General features: G+C 51.0%; 2 long non-coding RNA genes across 2 annotated transcripts in view; one reads left to right on the forward strand and one right to left on the reverse strand.

The window, feature by feature from the left end:
- Positions 1–1,706: 1,706 nt before the first annotated feature.
- On the reverse strand, positions 1,707–15,679 carry LOC149123477 (uncharacterized). Its single transcript, XR_016216777.1, has 3 exons — positions 15,493–15,679; positions 9,566–9,693; positions 1,707–2,587 (listed from the first exon to the last, which is right to left on the reverse strand). It is a non-coding gene; the product is annotated as an uncharacterized LOC149123477 (long non-coding RNA).
- The window catches only part of LOC149123478 (uncharacterized), a 427,738-nt gene continuing 409,288 nt past the window's right edge, over positions 4,546–22,995 (forward strand). Inside the window, exon 1 of the long non-coding RNA XR_016216778.1 lies at positions 4,546–4,588. This is a non-coding gene — a long non-coding RNA (uncharacterized LOC149123478). The remainder of the gene's footprint in view (positions 4,589–22,995) is intronic.

The raw sequence follows: 22,995 nt of genomic DNA on the forward strand, positions 1-22,995 counted from the left end.
GGCCAAGCTCTTTCTGCCGGTGAAGCTCCTCCCCACTGGGAGCCTCCCAAGCCTTTTCTATTTCGTGTTCGGCCACAGCAGAGGAGCACACATATGCGTGTAGATGTGTGTGTGCATGGTTGTGCATGCATGTGTGTGTACACGTGTGCCTGTGTGCACACTTGATGTATGTGCCATGTTTGTGTGCGCATGTGTGTGGCCTCCTTGGCCTTGTAAAATCTCAAAAAATGGGTTTCTCACTCCTGCTACTTATTCACATATTTGCTGTTTTGGGGGAGGTAATGTTTAGTTATCTTCCTTTTGCCTTTATTTATGTATTTCTAATTTTTATTTTTAAAAATTTTTTTAAGGATTTATTTTATTTATTTGAAAGACATAGTTACAGAGTGAGGTAGAGACAGAGAGAGGTCTTCCATCAGCTGGTTCACTTCCCAGATGGCCACAATGGCCGGAGCTGCGCCAATCCAAAGGCAGGAGCCAGGAGCTTCTTCCAGGTCTCCCATGTGGGTGCAGGGGTCCAAGGACTTGGGCCACCTCCTACTGCTTCCCCAGGCCACAGCAGAGAGCTGGATCGGAAGTGGAGCAGCCAGGACTAGAACCTGTGCCCATATGGGATGCTGGCGCTTCAGGCCAGGGCTTTAACCTGCTGTGCCATGGCGCCGGCCTCTCTAATTTTTATTTACTTGAGAGGGATGGAGACAGAGGAAGAAACAGCTAGATAGAGGAAGCCAGAGAGACAGGTAGACATAAAGGAAGAGTTCCCCTCTGCTGGTTCATCCCCCAAATGACTGCAGTGGCCCAGGGTGGATGTGGGGCCAAAGCTGGAAGCCAGGAACTCAGTCCAGGCCTCTCATGTTGGCAGTGGAGGCCCAGTCACTTGAGCCATCGCCACTGCTTTCCAGGGCCAGCAGCAACAGGAGGCTGGAGTCAGGAGCCAGGCCAGGTGGAGAACCCAGGCCAGGTGGATTGTGGGATGTGGGCAGAGGTGACTGTGGGAGTGAAGCCGACCTCTCAAGGGTTTTGGGCTGCTTTGCGCCTTCTTTCCAGGCAAGTGGGGTAGGAAAAACTTGGGGGAAGCATATTTACTTTTATTTAATCTTTAATTAACTCATTTAATTAATTTATTTGAAAGGCATAGACAGACAGACAAAGACAGAGATTGGCCATCCACTGGTTCATTCTCTAAAAGCCCTCAACATTCAAGGCTGGGCCAGGCCAATGCCAGGAACCAGAAGCTCAATCTGGGTCTCCCACGTGAGTGGCAGGGGCCCAAGAACTTGATCCGCCTGTCAGCTGCTGCCTCCCAGGGAAGCTGGGTTGGAAGAGCAGTCCAGGCTGGAGCCTGGGCCCCTGACACGGGATGTGGGCATCCTAGGTGGTGTCTTAACCACTGTAGCAAATGCTCACCTTCAGTTTTCCATTGAGATTTTCTAATACATTCCTGCTTCCTTTGGCAGACATCTCCATTAGGGTTTAGAAATTCAGTGCTATGAGGGTTGGGCCCGAAAGTGGCAGAAGAGGAAATAGGATTCAAAGCAAACAAAAACAACGAAATTAGGAGCAGTGATTTGTCCTGTTGATCTCGGTAGCTGATTACTGATCCCCCCCGCCCCACCCCCCCCAGGCCTCGGATCCACACAGATCCTGCCAGAGGCAGAGCTCAGACCAGACCTCTGCCCAGTGCCACGCTCCTCCCCGGCCTGAAACTCATCAGATCCTGTGCTTCCCTCCCCCCTGCCTTACCTGCCCCTCCCATTACCTGGTGACCCAGGTGAGTGTGCTTCAAAAGTTCATGGAAAATGGAATTAATAAGATAAGCATAGGGGCAGGCATTTGGCCAAGTGGTTAAGATGCCATTCAGACACGCGCATGCCATAGGAGAGGACCTGGGTTCAAGTCCCGGCTCCACTCCCTATTCCAGCTTCCTGCTAATGCAGACCCTGGGAGGCAGCAAGTGGTGGCTCAGGTAACAGGATCCCTGTCACCCACCCGGGGACACCCAGCTTGAGTTCCTGGCTTCTGCCTGGCCCTACCCTGGCTGTTGCTGCCATTTGGAGAGTGAAGCAGGATGGATGAGCTCTCTCTTTCTTTGTCTGTCTCTCACTGTCTTTCAAACCAATAAATAATTTACAATCTATGCAGATTAATCCTGGCACAGAAACATTTAAAGTCGTGCATAATTTTTTCATAATATGTCTTTTAAGAGCCCCTCGAATTCCTCTCCCTTCCCCTCTTCTGCCTCTGCTCACCCGCGTCTCAAACATCATGTCCAGACCAGGAGGAGAGCCCTCCACCCCTGGGGGTGGGGGAGCTGGGAGCTGGGAGCTGGGAGTCTTTCCTGGAGAATCCCATCAAATGGGCGCAGAGAGCCTCAGCGTCAGGAGTGTCTGTTTTGTTCTTCAGCTTCTGCTCGTTGCCCTTAGAGGAGCGGGTGTAGAGCGGCTGAGAGAGGGGTGGGCTTGGGGTTGGGGATGACCCCTGAGCCCTGCTTCCCCTTTAAGGAGCTCACTTCTAATCCAGCGGCTTCACTGAGACCTGAAGGCAGCCCGACCTTTGAAAATGACATTTTCTCACCAGCCATCCGTTCCTTTAAAAAAAAAAAATAAGGTAACTGGAAAGAATATGATTATCCTAAAACATTTTATTTTTTAATTAAAGAGGGTTCATTACACTACCCGTCTCATCTCGTCCCAGAGGAGAGAAAGCCTGTGTTCAGCAGGTTTGCTAAGAAATAATTATAGGTTCAGACCTTCCCCGGGCCCCGAAATTCAATTAAACTTTTTTTTTTGTTTTAAGTTGCTTGCAGTCACATGGTATGGATGTGTGCATGTGTGTGTGTGTGTGTGTGTCCCAGCTTTCCTGGTAGAACTTGGGGAACAGCTCCTCCGGGATGTCAGCCCTGGCCTGACATCCGGGGCTGTATGGATGCGAGTGGATTTTAACACCCTGAAGGATGCCCGCCCACCTTTGTTTTTTCATGGTTGGTTTGTTTTTCTCAGTAGGAGCACCCCGATGATCCAGCGGTCCCCAATTCCTGGGACACTTCCCTGGCTTATATATTGAGTCAGGTCAGTGCGCATGGGGGGCTGTCGACCTCCACGGTGGATCCAGATCACACGGGGAACACAGCAGAGACCCAGGCCTACACACCCACCCACCCCCGCCCTACACACCAGGCTGGACACAGCACGAGGCCCAGGCACCAGTATTTTTGAAAAGTTCCTGCAGTGCTTCTGAGGCACAGCCAGGGAGCAGAGGGCCTGGGGCCACGGGGGCTGGCAGCTGGACTGCACCGATCGTACGGGAGTCGGTGTTCAGCAGACACCCAAACCGGGTCGAGGGCCTGCTTCGCTCAGCTCATCATACAGTTGTTTTAAGCATGGACGCAGGGGGCCGGCTGGTTTCCTGTCGCCCCTGTCCAGGCACCGAGTTATATTTCAGTCTAGGTCGGAACAGTCATCCTCATTGTCCTCACTGCCACCTGCTTCATGTGAGACAGGGGGAGGCAGCTCCAGGGCAGGACTGTGCCGTGGACCCTGTGTGGATGACACAGCCTACGTGAGCAGCAGGGAATGCCGGCCAAGCTCCAGGAGGTGGGGCAGGAGCTGAGTCTACAGACAGCAGGTGAGACCCCAGGCTTCGGGCACAAACCTGCCTGGCGGTCAGAAATATGGAAGGGGGTGGGTAGGGCTGTGTGAGGCCAGATTCTTACCAGACAATAAACCAAGACAGACAAGAGAATAGAAATCTAATAAATGAATCAATAAAATAAATAAGTGTGCCTATGAATCCCCATATATGTCAGCATATAACTATATATGAGTTTACATACATTAGTGGTATCTAGTGTGTGTGTGTGTGTGTGTGTGTGTAGATTTCAGTAGTGTGGTGTATCAATCTATTTATGTAGCTATACTAGCCTTGTGGGGCCAAGAGGTAATTATACAGCTCTCTTATATTTTTTTAAAATTGTGGTCATTTTTGTATTTAAATTTTACCAATATCCCAACGCTTCGAGTATTTGGATTTATAAAATATGTATGTGTTTCCTATTTTGTGTGCAGGTAATCTGTTACCTGTATTAACTAACTCTACTTAACTGAAGTGGGTAATTCAGACACAACTAATCTGCTTTGAAAATAAAAGAATCTATCTGGGGCTTAGGTCATCTGAGCTTACTGTGTGACTTTTTTAAAGATTTATTTATTTATTTGAAAGTCAAAGTTACAGGCAGAAGAAGAAGAGAGAGAGAGAGAGAGAGAGAGAGAGAGGTTTTCCTTCTGCTGGTTCACTCCCCAGATGGCTACAATGGCCGGAGCTGTGCCGATCCAAAGCCAGGAGTCAGGAGCTTCCTCTGGTTCTGGGTACGGGGGCCCAAGCACTTGGGCCATCTTGCACTGCTTTCCCAGGCCATAACAGAGAACTGGATGGGAAGTGGAGCAGCCAGGACTTGAACCGGCACCCAAATGGGATGCTGGTGCTTCAGACCAGGGCTTTAACCCATTGCGCCACAGTGCTGGCCCCTGACTTAGCTTTTTTTTTTTTTGAAAGGCAGAGTGGACAGTGAGAGAGAGAGACAGAGAGAAAGGTCTTCCTTTTGCCGTTGGTTCACCCTCCAATGGCCGGCGCACTGCGCTGATCCGATGGCAGGAGCCAGGTGCTTCTCCTGGTCTCCCATGGGGTGCAGGGCCCAAGCACTTGGGCCATCCTCCACTGCACTCCCTGGCCACATCAGAGAGCTGGCCTGGAAGAGGGGCAACCGGGACAGAATCCGGCGCCCCGACCGGGACTAGAACCAGTGTGCTGGCGCTGCAAGGCGGAGGATTAGCCTAGTGAGCCGCGGCGCCGGCCCCTGACTTAGCTTTAAATATGTCTCTCATCCTCCTAACTGCTTCTCTTTGCTTGTGGGTGAAGCCAGAATGAGGCAGACAAGAAGACAAAAATAAGGCAGCCCTGGGAAGACAGCCGTGTCCAAACCCCGTGGTAGCTTCTCCCGGACAACATCAAAGAAAAAGCAGCTCTCTGCGCGAGTGGTGTTTTAAGAAGTGTATCAACGTGAAGCCAGCTGGGCAGCTTTTCCTGAATCCGCATCTCCGCGCTGCTGGGAGGGTGCGGGGGGAAGGCACAGAACGGCTCTGAGTCCCCTGGCCACCACCCTGTGTCACTCACACAGCCAGCAGGGCCGTGGGTCACGGCGCGGGCACATCGGTGCGGACACATCGGTGCATGGCTTTCCCCTGGTGGTTACCTGTCAGGTGGGTTCCACCAGCAGAGTGAGCTTGGGCAAAGGGCGTCTGCCCAGCGCCTCATGGACTCATTCAGTAAAAGTGTGTTGTGCCCCTACCCCGTCCAAGGCACTCGCTGGGTTCTGGGGTGGAAGAGAAAGAGACCGTCGCCTGCAAGCCCTTCACAGCCTGAGAGGAAGAGATGGACAGTGAACAGAGACAGATAATGTGGGGAATGTGCTGGCAGAAGCAACGCGAGGGTCCCACACTGTGGCGCAGTGCTTGCAATGCTGGCGTCCCATTTGGGCGCCTGAGTCCCAGCTGCTCCACTTCCAAACCAGCTCAAAACCTCCCAGTGGGAGCTGTCTTGTTGCGTTACTGTCTGCTGTTTGCTGTTGACGCCAGCAGCCAGCCAGCCTGGCAGCCCAGGTGTCCCGCCCTGGACAAGAGAACTAGAATCCCTCCTCCTGCTGTTTCTCTTCCTGTTGCTTGAAGGAAGGGAAACGAAGCCTGAATGTTCTACATTGAATCAGACAGTGTCCTCTGCCCTCTGCCTCCAAAACACTAGAACTCCTATTTATCTCAGTCTTCCCTCCTGTGAAGTGGGTATAATCATTTCTGCCCTACTTTCTCTTCAAGGTGTTTTTCTAGCACTTATCATAACATATAATTTATATTTGATTAATGTCTGCTTTCCTACTAGACTGTAATATTCATAAATACAGACTGTGTTTATTTCCCCTCTTTTTTATTTCTTAAAAGATTTTTTAATTTATTACTTATTTGATAAGTTACAGAGAGAGAGGGAGAAACAAAGAGAGAGAGGTCTTCCATCCGCTGGTCATTCCCCACATAGCCACAATGGCCAAGGCTGGGCCAGGCTGAAGCCAGGAGCCAGGAGCCTCATCCAGGTCTCCCACGTACGTGGCAGAGGCCCAAGCACTCAGGCCATCTTCCACTGCTCTCCCAGGCACATCCCAGGGAACTGGACTGGAAGAGCAGCAGCCAGGACTTGAACCTGCACCCATATGGGATGCCCGTGTTCCAGGCTGTGGCTTTACCCACTGGGCCACAGCACCGGCCACTTCCTCTCTATTTAATCCCCAGCCTCTAGCACAATGCTTCTACACAGTAGTCACTCAGTAAACACTGTTGAATAAACCAGCGGATGGTGTTTCCAGGATCAAGTAAGACGGAGTCTTGAAATCTCTTCGAACAATTGAAAATGGGTATTTGTCTTTCTGAGCCTTGCCGATTTCACTTGGGATAACGTTCTCGAAGCCCATCTTATGCTCCACATGTTTGACGTTGATTAGTTAATCCTCGTTATTCCTGAATTCCGCCCGTATTTGTGAATTCACCTGCTTGCTTGGTTCTGCTGGTAACCTCGAAAGCAAGACGGGGACAAGGTGCTAGCAAAGTCATCTGGGCATGCGCAGAGCTGCAAAAGTATTTCTTCTTTTGGTGCAGCAGTTAAGTGGCCTCATCTTCTATCAGGGTGCCTGGGTTCAAGTCCTGGCTCTGCTTCTGATTCCAGCTTCCTGCTAATGTGCACCCTGGGAGGCAGCAGGTGATGGCTCAAGACCTTGGGTCCCTGCCACCCATGGGGAGACCCTGATTGAGCTCCAGGCTCCTGGCTTCAGCCTGGTATACTTCTGGCTCTTGTGGGCATTTGGGGAAGGAACCAACAGACAGGAGATGTCACTGCCTCTGTTTCTCAGCTTTTCAAATAAAATGAAACGGCCGGCCCTGTGGTGCAGTAGGTTAATCTCTAACTGCGGCTCCAGTTCGAGTTGCGGCTGCTCCACTTCCTATCCAGCTCTCTACTACACCTGGGAAAACAGTAGGAGATGGCCCAAGTCCTTGGGCCCCTGCACCCACGTGGGAGACCTGGAGGAAGCTCCTGGCTCCTGGCTTCAGCCTGGCCCAGCCTAGGCTATTGCAGCCATCTGGGGAGTGAACCAGCAGATGGAAGACTCTCTCTCTGTCTCTCCTTCTCTGTAACTCTGCCTTTCAAATAAATAAATAAGTCTTTAAAAAAAAGTCTAAGAGAGTAAATTTCAAGTGTTCTCAGCCTAAAAAAATAAGTATTTGAGATGATACATTAATTAGCTTGGCTTAATTATACAACAATAGTATCCATAAATCATAGCATTAGTTTATACTCCGTAAATACATACAACTGTAATTTCTTAATTTGCAAGTAAGAATAAATTTTTAAAAATTGGAAAGGGGAAATGTATAACATTGTTTCTAGTCAACCAGATTGTAAATTCCTTGAGTTTAAGAGCTGAGTATGGGGCTGGCGCTGTGGCGTAGTGGGTAAAGCCACTGTCTGCAGCACCGGCATCCCATATGGGTGTGGGTTCGAGTCTCGGCTGCTCCACTTCCTATCCAGCTCTCTGCTATGGTCTTGGAAAGGAGTGGAAGATGGCCCAAGTCCTTGGGCCCCTGCACCCACGTGGGAGACCTGGAGGAGGCTCCTGGCTCCTGGCTTCAAATCAGCACAGCTCCAGCCATTGCAGCCAGCTGGGGAGTGAACCAGCAGATGGAAGATCTCTCTCTCTCTCTCTCTCTCTCTCGCTGCCTCTGCTCTCTGTATCTCTGCATTTCAAATAAATAAATATTTTGAAAAAAATAAAGAACCGAGTAGAAAAAGCCAATTGCCCATTAGGATGGATAAAAAAATACTAAATCTATGTAATGGAAAATAATACTCTTTATTTCCCACTCAACCCAACTTTTTACCTGTTAGGTCTCTGTAAATAATTACATTTATCACTCTAGTGTTTATAGCCACAATAAGACATCAGCTCGCGCCAGTGAGAGTGGCTTTTGTGCCAAAAAAGACAAAGGAGAACAAGGATTGGTGAGTGTGTGGAGAACAGGGAAAGTGTACTCTCTGCATGTGGGGATGCAAGTCAGTACAGTCATGTGGAAGGCAGTATAGAGGTCCCCCCCCAAAAAAAGGTAAAACAGAACTACCAAGTGAGCCAGCAACCCCACTTCTGGGCAATGAAACCCATCTGTCAGAGAGACACTCACGTCCCTATGTTCATTGAAGCGTCACTCACAATAGCCAAGATACAGAAACAACTTAAAGCCCATTCACTGATAAATGAATAAAGAAAAGGTGGTACCTATACATGATGGAGTATTACTCGGCCAGAAAAAAGGATGAAATCTTGTCATTTGTACCCACATGGATGGAACTCAGGGTCATTTTGTTAAATGGAGTAAGCCAAGCACGGGAAGAAAAGCACCATGTCATCTCACTCCTATGTGGAGTTTAGAAAAACAGGTGATTTTGTAAAAGTTAAAAATACAGTGGTGGTTATCAGAGGCTGGGGAGGGAAGGGGTTGACTGACAGGTAGAGGTTATAGGAGTCAGAAGTTCTGGGTCTCCACTGCACAGTAGGGGGACCATAGATAATACTAATGTACTGTTTATTTCTCTATTTTAAAAACCTAGAAGATAGGATTTTGGATACTTCTACTTAAAGAAATGCTAAGTGCTTGAAAGGTTAAAATATTTACCCGGACTGGATGTTACACAACATAACAAAACATCACACAGTACTCCATAAATATGTACTGTTTTTTATAGGTCTGTTAAACTGTCTTGCATTAAATTTAAAAACAAAGGAAAAATATAATACTTGCAATTAATACTTTGAAAATGAATTTGGCCGGCGCCGTGGCTCAATAGGCTAATCCTCCGCCTTGCGGCACCGGCACACCGGGTTCTAGTCCCGGTCGGGGCGCCGGATTCTGTCCCGGTTACCCCTCTTCCAGGCCAGCTCTCTGCTATGGCCCGGGAGTGCAGTGGAGGATGGCCCAAGTGCTTGGGCCCTGCACCCCATGGGAGACCAGGATAAGTACCTGGCTCCTGCCATCGGATCAGCGTGGTGCACCGGCCGCAGCGCACCGGCCACGGCGGCCATTGGAGGGTGAACCAACGGAAAAGGAAGACCTTTCTCTCTGTCTCTCTCTCACTGTCCACTCTGCCTGTCAAAAATAAAAAAAAAGAAAATGAATCTAAGAAAACAAATCTCACAGTAGCATCAAACATGATAAAGTACTTAGAAATAAATGTGGCAAAAGTAAAAGCTTACACTCTGCAAACTCTGAAATATTGTTGAAAGAAATTAGACGACCTAAATGAAGGTGAAAGCAACCCGTGTTGATGGCGATACTTTCAGAATTAATCTAGGGATTCGACATGATCCCTACCAAGTCCCATCTGGTTTTGCAGAAACCAACAAGCTCTTCCTACAATTCAAGAGATCCAAAACAGCCAAAACAGCTTTGTAAAAGAAGAACAAGGTCGGAGTACTCACATTTCCTGATCTACAGGGACAGGTGCTCTGGCGCCCTGAGTTAAGCCGCGGCTTGCTGCTTGCGACACTTGCATCCCATATCGGAGTGCAGGCTCATGTCCTGGCTGCTCCGCTTCCAATCCAGCTCTCTGTCGATGGAAAATTGGCTGTTTTGATCATCTGGGCAGTGAAGCAACAGATGGGAGATCCGTGTGTGTGTGTGTGTGTGTGTGTGTGTGTGTGTGTGTATGTGTGTATCACCCTGCCTTTCAAAGAAACAAAACAAATCTTTAAAAAAAATGTTTTAAAGTTACTGCAAGGACAGTATGGCACTGGCAAAACAGACATATCCCTCCCCAGGGGAATAGAACTGCGAGTCCAAGAACAAACCCTCACGCTTTTGCATAATTGATTTTCAGCATGAGGACCCTGACAATTCCGTGGGGCAAGAACTGTCTTTTCGAGTAGCGCTGACACAGATTATCACGCGTGCAAGAACTGAGTTGGACTTCCACCTCACACTACATACAAAAATTAACTCAAAGTAGATCAATTACCCCAGTGGGAGAACTGAACTATAAAACACCTAGAAGAAAATAAAGGCAAATCTTGGATTATGCATTATTTGAAAAAGACCCAATAAAAAAGAAAAGCAGATAAATTGAACTTCCTCCAAATTAAAAACTTTTTGCTTCCAAAGACAGCAACAGGAAAGTGAGGAGATGCCCAGAAAGGGATGAAACCTTTGCATATCATACATCTGATAAGAGACTTGTGTCTACCGTATATAAAGAACCCTTACAACGCAATAGTAAAAGGATACATAGCCCAATTAAAAGCGGGCAGAAGACCTGAACACTCCTTTCTCCAAAGAAGACAAACACATGGCTCTTAAAAGTGTGCTCAGCCCATGGAAATATGTTCCATGTTATTAGTTATCAAGAAATGCAAATCAAAACCACAATGACACACTATTTACACCCACTAGAATGGCTATAAAACTAATAAGAACAAGATAATAAGTGTTGATGAGAATGGAAAAAGGAAATGCTCAGCTGTCGCTGGTGGACTGTGTCACAGTCCAGCTGCCTTTGAAAGCAACTTGGCAGCTCCTCACCATGTTAAGCCTAGCGTTGCCGTAGGATCAGCAGCTCCACTCCTAGGGGTACGCCCTGCGGAAAGGAAAGGAGGGAGCCACCTAAGAGCTTGTGTATGAACATTCATAGCAGCTGAAAAGTGGGACAACTTGTATATCCCTCAACTCACGACACGTAACTGAAATGTGGATTCTCCAGGCACCAGAATATTGTGACAATAAGAAAGGACAGAAGTGGCCAATGTTGTGGCCTGAGACACTGGTATCCCACATAGGCACCAGTTCATGTCCTGGCTGCTCCACCTCTGATCCAACTCCCTGCTCATGGCCTGGGAAAGCAGTGGAAGATGGCCCAAGAGCTTGGGCCCCTGCATTTGCGTGAGAGACCTGGATGAAGCTCCTGGCTCTTGGCTTTGGCCTGGCTCAGCCCTGGCTGTTGAGGCTATCTGGGGAGTGAGCCAATAAGTGGAAGACATGTGTGTGTGTGTGTGTGTGTGTCTCCCTCTCCCTCTGAAACTCTGCTTTTCAAATAAATAAATAAATAAATAAATCTTTAAAAAAAGAAAGAAGAGAGTATTAAATCATGCTACAACATGGATAAGCCTTGAAAATAGGTGAACTGAAAGAAAGCACATAATGTATGTATTTATTTTTATAAAATTTTTATTTATATTTTCATTTTATTTGAAAAGCAGAGAGAGACAGAGACAGAGATCTTCCATCTACTTATTCATTCCCAAAATGCCCCCAATGCCATGGCTGGGCCAGGCACCTGGAACTCAATCTGGGTCTCTCACGTGGGTGGCAGAGGCCCAGGTACTTGAGCCATCATCTGCCACCTTCCAGGATGTGCAGTAGCAGGAAGCTGCATCCAAAGCGGAGGAGCCAGGACTTGAACCGGGCACTCTCTGGTTGCATTTACAGGAAGTGTTCAGAGTAGGTGATTTTACAGAGACTGAGAGTAGATTAGTGGGTGCCTAGGACTGGGAGTGTTGAAGGGACATGGGGAGTGAGTGCTATTATCAGGTACCTCAAAAAAGTTTACAGAGGCCGGCGCCGCGGCTCACTAGGCTAATCCTCCGCCTAGCGGCGCCGGCACACCGGGTTCTAGTCCCGGTTGGGGCGCCGGATTCTGTCCCGGTTGCCCCTCTTCCAGGCCAGCTCTCTGCTGTGGCCAGGGAGTGCAGTGGAGGATGGCCCAGGTGCTTGGGCCCTGCACCCCATGGGAGACCGGGAAAAGCACCTGGCTCCTGGCTCCTGCCATCGGATCAGCGCGGTGTGCTGGCTGCAGCGCGCCGGCCACGGCGGCCATTGGAGGGTGAACCAACGGCAAAGGAAGACCTTTCTCTCTGTCTCTCTCTCTCACTGTCCACTCTGCCTGTCAAAAAAAAAAAAAAAAGTTTACAGAAAACACATATTATTAAAAATTGTGCCGGACTTTCAAATATTTTTTGCAGTAAGATAAACTTATCTTTTAATTTAATTTTCCATGAACTTTTTGAAGTACCCTTGTAGATGCAGATTTTCTCTTGGGATTATGACATTACTTTTTAAAAGATTTATTTTATTTATTTGAAAGGTAGAGTTGCAGAGAGACTCCCCAAATGGCTATAACAGCCAGGGCTGGGCCAGGCTGTAGCCAGGGTCCAGGAATCTGCATCTTCCACATGGGTACTGGGGTCCAAGCACTTGGGCCATCTTCCACTGCTTTCCCAGGTCCGTTAGCAGGAAGCTTATGGGAAGTGGAGCAGCGGGGGCTCGAACCGGCCCATTACAATACAGTGCCTGCCCTTAGGGAATCTTCAAAGTAATTAGAAATTTGCTATTGCTCTCTTAAAAATCCTGGCTGCTCCATTTTGAAGGTTACTTAATAATTCATATTTAATTTTCTATCAGCGGCTGGGGCTCAGTGCTTTGGAGCTGTGAGTGAAAGTTGCCAGGAGGACATCAGAGAGGAATATAAAGTGCAGAGAGCAAGGGCAAAACGAAACCCAAGCTGCTGAGCCTTCGCGGGGAGAGACCCGGGGAGCCAGCTCACACTCCCAGCCGGCGGGAGAAGCACTGTGTCGTCGCAACTCCAAACACGATATTCTTTATTGAGGTTTCTAGTTTTGGTTGCGGTGTTGGGAACTGAGTTGGCCCAGCCACCTTCTTTGGGTCCAGAGACACTACAAATAGGGACTCCCGACCTCCAGGTGCTTCCTTTAGCCTCCTGCGAGGCACTGAAGACTCGGTTAGCCGACGGGTGTGAAAGAAAGCCGTGGAGAACTTGGAAAGGCGACAAGGAGCTGGGGACCGGGTCAAGGAGACCGGGCTCCAGGAACAGCCCTGCTGTAGACGCCACGGCTTGGGACACGGGCGGCTTGGTGAGGGGCCCACTCCTGCCGTGCGGTCTGCTTGAGTCTAGTCTTGGTTTCCTTCCTCTCTGCAGGATTCTGTGACCTGAAGGAAGCTCTCCTTCCGATGGGGAAACAATACTTGGATTTCAGGGGGTAGAGCATCAACAAATAGGGGGAAAGCACCCTGGGGGCCAGCGTTGTGGGGCAGCAGGTGAAGCCGCCACTTGCGATGCCGGCATCCCATACGGGAGCGCCAGTCGGGGGTCTCAGCTGCTCCACTTCTGATCTAGCTCCCTGCTAACGTGCCTGGGAAAGTAGCAGATGGCTCAAAATACCTGGGTCCCTGCCACCCCTGGGAGATACCAGGACGCAGTTCCTGGCTTGTGGCTTTGGTCTGGCTCAGCTCTGGCTGTTGCAGCCATCTGTGGAGTGAACCAGCGGATGGAAGATCTCCATCCCGCACCTCCCGTCCCCCCCTTCTCTCTCTTTCTGCCTTTCAAGTAAATAAATAAATCTTTAAAAAGAAAGACAAACTTCCCAGCTAACAAAAAACTGAGCTGGATTTTAAAGGACGTTCAGAATGTAATAATACTGTAAAAGAGAAGAACTTCCACCCAAGGTCATCCGCACAAAAGGGACTTTACACCATGACGCTGGGCCCCCAGCCACTGCACGAGGCCACGGCCCAGCAATGCCACATGGCGGCCCCCGGCCCCAGTATGCCGAGTGATGAGATTGGACTACAGGAGGCGGCTAGGGGAGGCCAAACGGCGGCCGGCTGGGTCTCTGCTGCGGAATCCAGAGCGCTCGCAGTCACCTTGGACTCGCAGAAGCCAGCGAGTTAGGAGTATGCGCCGTGCGCTGCGAGTCACGGGGTTACCTGCACCCCAACGGGCTTGTGCTGTGCTCCCCGGCCGGCCCAGCTCTCTGCTCTTCTTATCCCAACTTGCCTAATTGATACCTTGGCCGATGGTGTCATTAACGATGCTTGAATAATAGCCTGACGAGCCGATTTCAAAACGAGAGAGGTGATTAATACGTTGGAAATCCAGCGAGGGGGAGCGGGGAAGGGGGTGTCCCAAGAAGTTAAGAAATGAAGGGAGGGCAGTTCTGCGCCCCTCACCGCCTGTCTGAGGGGCAGACTAGGGCGCAAGAGTCCGACCCCCAGCTTTGCCCGGCATGCTGATCTCCCCCAAGTCCCCTCCCCCGTCCACCCCCCCCCCACTTTCTGACACCTACAAGCTCGTTACATGATGATGACCTATATTTTTATCTTTTTTATGAGCATCAAACACACATCATCCTGCAAGCACATGTGTTGGACGTGTGAGTGCCTTTGATGGTAATTTATTGTAGGGTTCAGTAGCCAGGGCTTAATTGTACCCTAAAATCGCTTACCATTTTGATGCCTCTAAACCATCCCAAAATGCGCCTTTTTCCTACAGGAGGGAGTGGGCCCACCTCTTTTTCCTACACCTCTTTTTTACAATTTTCTTCAGTGGAGTGGAGCTGAGCGAGGGCTTAAGGGAGAGAGTCCCCTGCCGGCTTCTGAAACGCCTTGGTCCCCAGCCTCTCGCAGCCACTGGGCTGTGAGGAAGCTTTGCTCAGCTCCGCAAAACCGAGTTTGGTTTTTCCCTCAGGGTTTAGGCCAGCATGGGGCTTCCTTGGTGGCTCAGTATGGTTGTCAAGCAATTCAGACTTTTTCAGCTTGTGGATGATGGGATTCGATGGGATTCGAAATGCAAATATTGTGTATTAACTGAGGGAGGCTGGGCCGCCCTGAGGCACGGCAGGTCTCCTGCTGTCATTCTAGAATCCTCTCCACTTCCGCATCCCACCGCTCTTTCCTGGGGGGGGGGGGGGGGTTGACGGAATTCAGCAGCCTCTGTGGAGTATGAGGGGGTGGGGGTGGGAACAGAGGAGGCGTGGAATCCCCCGGACTAGATGTAGCCCAAGCAGCAGTTCCAGCCTGCTTGCCTCCGCTCCTCCGCCCGGCCCCTCTGCGTCTCTCCGTACAGCAGGGGATTGCGTTACAGGAAGACGAGTCAATGTTTGGAACAACTAGGAATGTGACTCCCATCCCGCGGAAGGGAGAAGGGAGACTGGAATGTCCACCTCTCTTTCTGGAGAGCCCAGTGGCCGTGTCCAGCGCTGGCCGGGCTGGTGCGCTGGATACTGGTTACCTGGGGACACCCTTCTCACCGGCTCTTGCTACCGACTCTCCCTTCCAGCTGCGTTCCTTTGCTCTCAGTCTCCCACACATGACACTCATCACACGTGCTTGTTCGTACTTGTCTCCACTCACTCACACAGGCCAGGCCCTCCTCCTGCAGCCCCAGCTCCTATTTCTCTGTCCTCCCTGCTCGGCCCTTTGCCCGTCCCTCTTTACAGACCGGGCCCTAAACTCACTGCCGCCAGGAAAACTCCTTCGTTAGTCTTGCCTTGCTCCTAGGGCTCTGCTGTTCCAGCTCTGTCCTGGTCTGGCAGTGCCGGCTGCTGTTACCCGCACTTACTTCTGTGTCCTGCCGCCTGCCAACGTCCACAGAGGCACACCACACGTCCTCCGAGTGAGCTTCTTCACTGACAGCTGAACCGTCACCATCGCCTCCTTGGGGGCTGAAAATCTGTCTTCTGCAAAAGGCCGTCCCAGCGAGCCTTCCTCTCTCACGTCCACGGCAATGGAGCTGCACAGACACGGCCGAGCTTGGTGAAGACAGCCGCTTCCACGGTGCAGTGCGTGTGAAACCTCATTTTCCCCATGGTAACCAAAAGCATGTTTGTTCCCAATCTTCTGAAAATGAACCAGCTGTCTGGAAGTGTCCGTCCACATCTCTTAACTACCCGGTTCTCGGCGACGCAGAGCACAGAATGGTCAGGGGCCCCCGTGGTGACACTCCCTGCACGTGCATCTACACCCCCTTTACAGAGCCCTGACTACAACCTCGCAGGTCTGCTGGAGCTGCTGGAGCTTGCTTGCTGTGTGCTCCCTGCCTCCAGCCTGCCACACGCGCCACTCCTGTCATCTGGAGTGCCGTTCCTTTCCTCATCTACCTCATAAGGTCCGATCCTCTACCCAAAGCCCAGCTTAAAACCTCCAAGATGGGGCTGGCACTGTGGCGCAGTGGGTTAAAGCCCTGGTCTGCAATGCCGGCATCCCATATGAGTGCTGGTTCGAGTCCTGGCTGCTCCACTTCTGATCCAACTCTCTGCTATGGCCTGGGAAAACAGTAGAAGATGGCCCAAGTCCTTGGGCCCCTGAACCTGCGTGGGAGACCCGGAAGAAGTTCCTGGCTCCTGGCTTTGGATTGGTGCAGCTCCAGCCGTTGTGGCCATTTGGGGAGTGAACCAGTGGATGGAAGAGCCCCCTCTCTCTCTCCTTGTCTCTACCTCTCTCTGTAACTGTCTCTCAAATAAATAAAATAAATCTTTAGGAAAAAAAAAAAAAAAACCTCCAAGAATATGTCCCAGCTGTCAAGTGCAGTTATTTCTGCCTCACCCCAGCTGTCGTGAGGCGCTATCCAGGCCTCTTTTTAAACAGCACATTGTGCCACAATGGTTCATGCATGCATTTATCTTTTACTAGTTTGTAGGCTTTTGGAAGGTGGAGATGGCATATTTTTTAAATTATATATCTCTTCCCATATTCAGGTTTAGAACCACAGTGCTTCGCGCAGTAAGCACTAAAGAAGCACAAGTTGGTTCATGGAGCCAGGTGTCTCTGCTTATTTTGTTCCTATACAGTTGCTTCTCTCTAACCGTGTCGCTGTTTGTCTCTGGGGAATCCTCCGTCTATCTACAGTAAGATGAGAAGGTCTTAACGCAGAGCATTAGACAGATTCGTCCTTGTGCACGTTGTGTGCTGGGCTGAGATGAGCTCTCCTGCTTGGCGGAGGACAGCCGAAGGGGTGTCTCTGCAGGTCCACTCGGTGAGAAAACACGGCTCGCGAGAGGCAGCCGCGGAGGAGTGGGAAGTGGTTTCTGGGAAGGGGACCAGCAGCAGGATTTCCTATGTCAGCAAAGAGGACAAAGTATTTGCTTAAAGAGATTCATTTCACCCTTGGCACCAAGCTCGCTTCTTCATGCGGCAGTAACGTCACACAGCACTCTGAATGGCGGGCACCTGAGGAAGCGCCCATGGTTCTGCTCCTGTCTGCGTGGCAGAAGGAGTGAGTGAGGAAAGAAATGGTTGGGGACTGCTTATGCTCCATATACTTAAGAAAAGACACCTGGGGCTGGCACCTTGGTGCAGTAGATTAATTCTCCGCCTGTGCCACTGGCATCCCATGTGGGTGCTGGTTCTAGTCCCGGCTGTTCCTCTTCCAGTCCAGCTCTCTGCTGTGGCCCAGGAGGACAGTGGAGGATGGCCCAAGTCCTTGGGCCCTGCACCCGCGTGGGAAACCCGGAGGAAGCACCTGGCTCCTGGCTTCAGGTGGGCACAGCTCCAGCCGTAGCGGCCATTTTGGGGGGTGAACCAGCGGAAGGAAGACCTTTCTCTCTGTCTCTACCTCTCACTGTCTGTAGCTCTACCTCTCAAATAAATAAATAAAAATCTTAAAAAAAAAAAAAAAAACACATCTCAGTCTCCCGGATCTCCTCCTCATTCCTTCCAGCAGCTGCTTGCTCCCCCAGCGTCTCAGTTCACCTGGCTTCCAACAAAGCCTTTTCCTTCTCGGATAAACGGTTCAACTGTTTCCCAGTGCATAAGGACCCCTCCGATCTCTGTGGACTCATAGCTTCATCAGTCCCGCTCTCCCGTGCTCAGTGCTGCAGCTCCCTTCCTGCTGAACTCCGTGAGGTTCTCTGCTGCCTCCAGGAAACCCTCCCGCATCCCGCCCAGCGATGCTCTCTGTCCCCACCCTCCCGCGCTGAGTCTCGGCATTTCTCACTGTCTTGCTTGCGACCTTTTCCTTACAGAGAGCTCTTTCCTGGTTATCTCCCTCTCCTTCCCCACGGCTTCCAGTTGACTGGCTTTGGAGAATCAACCAACTTTAGCAAGTGATAATAGAGACAGCTTCAGAACCTATTAGCCTAATCCCTTCCTTTCCATCTCATCCCTTCCTTCCACAAAAACTATTTATTTATTTATTTGTTTAACTGAAAGGCAAAAAAGAGAAAGAGAGAGAGAGAGAGAGCAAGCGAGCTAACCCATCTGCTGTCACTCCCAAAAATGTTTGCAATGGTCAGAGACGGAAGCTGGACGTGAAATGCAATCCCCCATGGGTGTCAGGGACCCAGTCACTTGCGCCATCACCACTGCCTCCCAGGGTCTGGATTAGCAGAGAACCAGAGCTGGGACACACGCATCTTATCTAGCGTCTGAATCCCTGGGTTAAACACGCTCCCCTCCGCTCTTCCTTGAAATCTCGCCTTCCTTCAACAAGTGCTGGCCAAGCATCTGGTATGTAATAGGCACGGCTTGCTCCAGGCTCCTCCCCTGCTTGTGGCTTACGTTCCCTGTTCTCTCTGAGTGGGTGTTTAGACGTTGGTCTGACACTGGAGGTTCCTTAATCAAATGCTCCCAAGCAAGGTGACGGGGTGGCGGGCTGATGGAGTGTGCAGCAGGCACTTCTCCTCCCAGCGAGACATCCTCCTGATCCTTGGCTTTGCTTCTCGTCACTGCTGCCTCTCTCCGAACTTCAAATAGGAGGGCCTGGGGTCTCACACAGTGGCCAGCCGTGAGCCCATCTCAGACACAAGTTAGTACTTACTCAAGGACTCTGCAGAGTGGAGAAGGGAAACTGGGTATTCCAGCCTTCCCCTGTGCATACGCCCATCCACTCACGTTTTTACCCACGGCCGCCTTCTGCAGTTAGGGCACACGGGGAGCAAAGACGCGCTCTCGGCTGGAGTTGCAGTTAACAAAGGAAGATGCTCGGTGGGCGAGGCATCTTTTGATGGGATCTGGGTTTTGCTGGGCGGCCCAGGGAGAGACTGTGGAGATGACCTTCTGTGGACAGCAGACATGTCCAGTCGGAGGCCTGGCTGAGTCAGGCTGTGGGGCTGGTGAGTGAGTTAGCTTGGCTGAAGCACAAACCCCCAGGTTAGAGAAGCCCAAGAATCGGATTCCGCGAGGGATTAGGGTGGACTCCGTGGGCCTAGATGAGCAAGCTGGGTGCACAGCCTCCTGCCTGGAGGTGGAGACATGCATGAACTTCAAGGGGGCTGACATTTTTAGTCTTACTCTTCAGTTTTGAGCAAAAAGGATAAAGTGTTTTGGAACTCTGACTTCTGACTACAGTGGTTCACCTACAAAGACCACAATGAAAGTTTAGTTTCCGGTGTGTGTGTGTGTTTTTTTTTTTTTTAAGATTTATTTATTTATTTGAAAGGCAGAGTTACAGAGAGGAAGAGGCAAGGAGGTGGGGAGAAGAGGGAGGAAGGGAGAGAGAGAGAGAGAGAGAGAGAGAGAGAGAGGTCTTCCATTCACTGGTTCACTCTCCACATGGCTGCAATGGCTGGAGCTGTGTCAATCCGAAGCCAGGAGCCAGGAACCAGGAGCTTCTTCCCAGTCTCCCATGTGGTCACAGGGGCCCAAGGACTTGGACCATCCTCTACTGCTTTCCCAAGCCACAGCAGAGAGCTGGGTTGGAAGTGGAGCAGCTGGGACGCAAACCGGCACCCATGTGGAATGCCGGCACTGCAGGCGGCGGCTTTACCTGAACCTACTGCTGACACTTCCACTGTAGTTTCCTATCCAGATGGGCATCGACACTTCCTTGCACTTCTGTTCTGGAGTCATCGAATGAGCCCTCCTTGCATTGCCCAGTCTATTTCTTTCCCAGTAAGGTTTCAAGGTAGTGCAGAGAAGCTTTTGCACTTCAAGCTCTACCTTGAACTTGTGCCTGAGGGACAGAAAGGCAGCCAGGAGCTGCCTGTGCCCTCCCAGCCTGCTGGTAGATGGACTCCAAGCCTGGGTGTTTTTGCCGGCCACAGGGGAGGAGACATCCAGGTCTGCTTTCCCCAGTGTTTTAAAGATGTCTCTCTTTATTTGAGAGACAGAGAGATGCCCCATTCACTGGCTAACTCTCCAAATGCCTGTGACAGGCAGGAAGAGACCAGGCCCACACCAGGAGTCTGGAGCTCCATCTTGGTCTCCCACGTGGGCCATCATCCGCTGCCTCCCAGCAGCACCTGCAGGAAGCTGGATCAGAAAGATGGAGTAGCCAGGACTCACAGCAGACACCCCGATGTGCACTGGGGACACCCCCACTGGCCGCTCAGCTCGCTGGGCCACAAAGCCTGCCCCTAGTTTCTCAGACCTTTGTATTTCCACCTTGAACCTCTGCCAGGGTTTCCTCTGAAGCAGAAGGGAGAGGTGGTAGTTTTCCATAGAAGGTATAAATATGACTGGGGCCGGGAAACACTGTGAGGTATCCACACGTCCCCTTAGGCATATTGAGATGTCTTTTTTTTTTTTTTAAAGAGGCAGAGAGAAAGGAAGAGACAGACAGAGTTCATTCCCATCCACTGATTCATACTCCAAATGCCCACAGTGGCCAGGCCCGGGCCAGGTCGAAGCCAGGAGCCATGAATTCAATCCAAGCCCCCTCCTGGGGTCAGGGAGGAGGTGGCAGGAACTCAGCCCCTGGAAGCATCACCTGCTGCTGCCCAGGGTCTGCATTAGCAGGAGTCAGGAACCAGAGCCGGGTGTTGAACCCGGGCCCTCCAACATGAGATATGGTCATCTCAACCACTAGCCTAAATGCCTGCTGGCACATTTGGATTTTTTTTAAAGATTTATTTTATTTATTTGAAAGCAGAGTTACAGAGAGAGGTAGAGATAGAGACAGAGAGAAAGGTCTTCCCTGCTGGTTCACTCCCTAGATGGCCACAATGGCAGGAGCTGCGCTGATCCAAAGCCAGGAGCCAGGAGCTCCTTCCAGGTCTCCCATGTGGGTGCAGGGGCCCAAGGACTTGGGCCATCTTATTTTATTTTATTTTTTTTGACAGGCAGAGTTAGAGAGAGAGAGAGAGAGATAGAGAGAAAGGTCTTACTTTTTCTATTGGCTCACCCCCCAAGTGGCCACTACAGATGGCGCGTTGCGGCCGGTGTGCTGTGCCCATCTGAAGCCAGGAGCCAGGTGCTTTCTTCTGGTCTCCCATGTGGGTGCAGGGCCCAAGGACCTGGGCCATCCTCCACTGCACTCCCAGGCCACAGCAGAGAGCTGGACTGGAAGAGGAGCAAGTGGGACAGAATCCAGCATTGGGTCATCTTCTACTGCTTTCCCAGGCCATAGCAGAGAGCTGGATCAGAAGAGGAGCAGCCAGGACTAAAACCAGCGCCCATAAGGGATGCCAGCACTCCAGGCCAGAGCTTTAACCTGCTGCGCCACAGCGCCAGCCCCCATATTTGGATTTAAAAGACAAAATCCCAAGAAAGAAACTGTGCTTTGAGAGAAGGGATAGTATTGCCAAAGAAGAATTTTCCAGCAGAGTGGCTTGTTGAGCCGATTGCAGGAAATGGTGCAGACGAACAACGTCCAAGCCTGGCTTGGACACCTGGCTTTGGAGGCACCGCAACAGACAGACAGGACGGGCTCCAAAGCTCCATCCCAGACCCGAGCCCAAGCACTGCAGAAAAACACCTGGGGCACCCCCGACTTTCCAGGTCTTTCTTTCCTGTGGCTGCGGGTCTCTCCCACTCCTCAACACAAAACAAAATTCTTCTTTTTGCCCTTCTGCTTCAGGTTTTGAAGAAGTGAAGTGAAGCTGGTGCTGAAAGCAAATGGAGGGGCCGGCACTGTGGCATAGCAGGTAAAGCTGCCGCCTGCAGTGCCAGCATCCCATATGGGCACTGGTTCAAGTCCCTGCTGCTCCACTTCCGATCCAACAGCTCACCTGCAGGAGACACTTGATGAATGCTAGTCTTTTCCTCCTCCCTCTCCCCCAGCCCTCCAGGGACTCTCCTTTGGAGAAAACTGCAATAGTCCAGCTACTTCAAGAGTTGTGATCCTAGAGTTGGTGCTGTGGCATGGCATGCTAAGCCTCCGCCTGCTGCGCCGGCATCCTGCATGGTTACCAGTTTGAGTCCTGGCTGCTCTACTTCTGATCTGCTACAGCCTGAGAAAGCAGTAGAAGATGGCCCAAGTCCTTGTGCCCCTGCACCCACGTGGGAGACCTGGAAGGAGCTCCTGGTTTCTGACTTCGGATTGGCTCAGCTTCGGCCACTGAAGCTGGGGAGTGAACCAGTGAATGGAAGACTCCTCTCTTTGCCTCTCCCTCAGTCTAAAACTCTGCTTCTCAAATAAATAAATAAATCTTTTTAAAAAAGGCTTGTGGCCGGCACCGCGGCTCAATAGGCTAATCCTCCGCCTGCGGCGCCGGCACACCGGGTTCTGGTCCCGGTCGGGGCACCGGATTCTGTCCCGGTTGCTCCTCTTCCAGGCCAGCTCTCTGCTGTGGCCAGGGAGTGCAGTGGAGGATGGCCCAGGTGATTGGGCCCTGCACCCCATGGGAGACCAGGAGAAGTACCTGGCTCCTGCCATCGGGTCGGCGGTGCGCCGGCCGCAGCGCGCCGGCCGAGGCGGCCATTGGAGGGTGAACCAACGGCAAAAGGAGGACCTTCCTCTGTGTCTCTCTCTCTCACTGTCCACTCTGCCTGTCAAAAAAAAAAAAAAAAAAAAAGGCTTGTGATTCTATCCATGCTTAGTAGCAGTAAGCAGCATGGTCACCCTGAAAAATGCTTCTAAGTGTCCTCTAGTCCACAGAGGGAGCCACGTGGGGGACACACACACACACACACAACCTTATAAATTAGTGTTTTTATGGGCTTTCATTTTACAAGGATTGTTACAAAGCCTAATAAGCAAGCTATCATAGAAGAAATTTCAATTCCACTTAGAAAGTGAAGACTTTTGGGGCAGGCGCTGTGGCACAGCAGGTTAACGCTATGGCCTGAAGCACCCGCATCCCATATGGGCGCCGGTTCAAGACCCGGCTGCTCCACTTCCGATCCAGCTCTCTCTCTGCTATGGCCTGGGAAAGCAGTGGAAAATGGCCCAAGTCCTTGGGCCCCT

Source organism: Oryctolagus cuniculus, chromosome 11, assembly GCF_051225735.1.
Source record: "Oryctolagus cuniculus isolate XC-2025 breed Fujian yellow rabbit chromosome 11, ASM5122573v1, whole genome shotgun sequence".
In the NCBI taxonomy this organism is placed as follows: Eukaryota; Metazoa; Chordata; class Mammalia; order Lagomorpha; family Leporidae; genus Oryctolagus; species Oryctolagus cuniculus.